Here is a 3,240-nt window from a genome sequence, read left to right on the forward strand (position 1 = left end):
TTTTTGATTTTTTAAGCAGGGTTTCTCTGTAGCTTTGGAGCCTGTCCTGGAACTAGCTCTTGTAGCCCAGGCTGGCCTCCAACTCACATAGATCTGCCCGCTTCTTCTTTTTTCTTTAAACAACTCAAACATTTTTTTCTTATATTTCCACTGTCCAGTCCATGTCTCTCATTTGAATCAACCTTAGATCTATTTTTTTTTTTTTAGCATTTTAGATTTCCTTTGCCGTCTTCTATTGATCTGTTTCTGCCTGCCTCTCATTTCCTGATGTTGGAACTCCGTTTTCCCTCTCCAGTCTTTCCTTCCCCATTCACTGTCAGGATAAACGTCACTGATCCCTATTTCTATCATTTGGAATCATGATCAGATTGGATCGACCATATATATCCCATGCACGTATAGAATACATATGCAGCCAATAGTCATAGTTCCCACAAGAATTAAGAGTGACACGGGAGCTGGTTAGAAGTCCAGTCTTTAGGTAACATGTTCCTTCTCAGGGAAATAATCTAAATGTATTTCTATGCACTAAATTTTAGAAAGTGACTCAGTTGCTAGAAGAAAATGGGTTTTTGAAATATTTTTATACAAATTGTTTTTAGTTTACATTTTACTTAATTATCCTCTAGATTTGAAAATCTATTTCTATCAGAATCCCATTGGTTCTTTTTTTTATTTTTATTTTTCAATAGCAAGAAATGTCTTGCCAAAAATTGCTTGGCATGAAATTACAGTTGTCAATTTTGCCTTTGTACCAATTAGATCATATAAATCCTTACTTTGGGGGAAGTTTATAGTTTTGAGAGTCGCCTAAAGAAAAATGACAAGAATAGTATTAATGGGTAATGTAAACCTCATGTATCATTATTTTGAACATAGTGTGGAAGAAGGTTTTACATATAAATTGTTGCCTTGTGAGGTAACAGTGTTACCCTTGAGTGCTCTGCCAGTTTGACTGGAAAAACTATTTTATCATACAAGTTATTAAACTAAAAATCATTAGACGCTCTATTTAAATAAGCTGCGTGAACATTTACCTGGATTCATCTCTGCTTTGATTTTGCTTCTGTGATGTATTATTGATTGTTTTTTTTCTCATTTCTTCCTCATGTGCTTACAAATGTTAATCTCCAGAGCAGCTAGCTCAATTATTCTCCCAACAAAGGCCGTGTGTAGCTTGGCTTTGCTTCCCTGAGACCCAGTCAAGAATCTCTGATGACAGATAGTCTGCTTCTCAGCTTTGCTTCACGAAGCCAAGGAAAATGCAACTTCACGGAAGCTGAGCCTCAAGCAGGACCTGGGCCTCTTCTTTGGCCTTTTCACGCTGGGTTTGGCAGAGACCTTAGTCTTTCATCACGCGGTTCACCAACACAAGGGGAAGAGAGCGGTTGTGCTTTTTGGGACCATTCTGGAGACTGCTACAACACGAAATAAACAAACAATATATTTTTAGGGCACCACCTGCAGCCAGCAGCTGTAGCAGGCAGAGCAGAACTACGAATGATGTGATTTGTCCCATTTACCATGAAGCCTGAGGTTTTCAGCAAGAGGGGAGGAGACGGCTCTATGTACACAACCCACACACTGCAATTTGAACTGAAGCTGATTTTCTTCATTTTTAGGTGGGAACCGAGGTATCATTAGAGCTCTTCCCTTTCCCCGCCCTATGACCTCTGCCTGAAAACATTTCTATTATTGGGATTTCAACTGTTAACTGGGGGGAAAACCATTTTTCTCACCAGTAAACTTCCTTTCTCATTCAAGGGCAATTTTCTCTCAAAGCAATCTATACTTAAATGCCAACGTCTGCTGTATCTAGGCTGGATATAAAATGATGTCTGGCATTTACGTGAGCCAGTGACATGGGTAGAGAAATTCATGCACTTGGCTTATGTAAGTTTTTCTTCATAGCTACACCCTTCATCTATTTCTGTTCTTCCTCAGGATCTGTTTCTTGAAATATGAGACATAAGTTCAGGATCTTCTGAAAGCTCAACTTTCAACTTGGGCTTAATTGACAATCTGTTCCTTCACTAACCCATTCCTTCCCAGGCAGAAAATCTGTGTAGCTCATCCTGTTCAAATCCTGCTGGAGCTATACCGCCTGATGCTTAGAATCCTGAAGCTGGCATGCAGAGTATTTTATGTACACTTTTTTTTCTCGGTTTAAAAAAAAAAAGACTTCATTTTAAGCAGATTCGTGGGCTAATAGTCCATGTACGCATCATCTTGTCCATCATCTGTCTTGCCCCCAGTAGTTTTTCCAGAACTACCACCTTCATCATGGAGTTCCATGAGTTTTCACAATTCAAACTCGGGGTCTTTGCCATTTTTAATTTTTCTAACAAAGACATCACAAAGAAGATAAATGGGCTGGAAAGACTTTTCTGTCTTTTCTAATGCTGTTTACTAACCACTTCCTTCAAGTTGTTTGTCTGTTTGTCTTGAGTCATGATTTCCATCATCTTCTTCCATATCTGGCTGACCCGTTGCTGCTGCACATAGTACATCTTGTGTATTTAATTGTGATTTCCACCATCTTCTTCCATATCTGGCTGACCCGTTGCTGCTGCACATAGCACATCTTGAGTATTTGATTGTTGCATTTTCCTTTTAGTGAAACCAATGGAGAATAGGTGGGCCAAATAACCATCTGTTGTCTTGGCATCAGCATGAGCTTTAATCACAACCTGCCACTTTTTGACAATGGGACACATTTTTGTCTCAGGTAAGATCCACAACATGGAAGTTTGTTAGATAGGTTTTGACATCAAAATTCTTAGTAATTGGCTTGAATTTCCTAAATGCAAATTCATCCTTCTGCTGACCAGCATGTCTGACTTTAAATAAACAACCGTTGAGGCCATATGATGGATTTTGGTTCCTTAAATTCTTATGACTAGTGCTTTTCAAATGACTTCAATAAAAAGTTTCACAGAGTTTTCTCATCTTACCAATCTTTCATAGAAAATGGAACAATCCATTCCTGCTTGACTTCCTTTCTGCCCCCTCTCTTAAGGCATTTGTTCTTGACTGCCATGGTGGTGCTCAGAGGTGCTGCTCACTCTTTCCTTAACGGCTGTTGTTTCTAGCCCCAGAAACCAAAATTACCATTTCATGTTGAGCTTTTCTAGGTGAGCTGGAATATATATGATTGAATTATATATTAATCTATGGACAATCTAGGTAGTTACATATTGAATTATTTAAACATAGAGGACAGTGGACTTTAGCATTAAA

The 3,240-nt window shown here is 38.6% G+C and overlaps 1 pseudogene; it reads right to left on the bottom strand.

The window, feature by feature from the left end:
• Positions 1-2,205: 2,205 nt before the first annotated feature.
• Positions 2,206-3,040, bottom strand: LOC101990364 (annotated as a pseudogene).
• Between the last annotated feature and the right edge of the window lie 200 nt (positions 3,041-3,240).

This window comes from Microtus ochrogaster, linkage group LG9, assembly GCF_000317375.1.
Source record: "Microtus ochrogaster isolate Prairie Vole_2 linkage group LG9, MicOch1.0, whole genome shotgun sequence".
NCBI lineage: Eukaryota > Metazoa > Chordata > Mammalia > Rodentia > Cricetidae > Microtus > Microtus ochrogaster.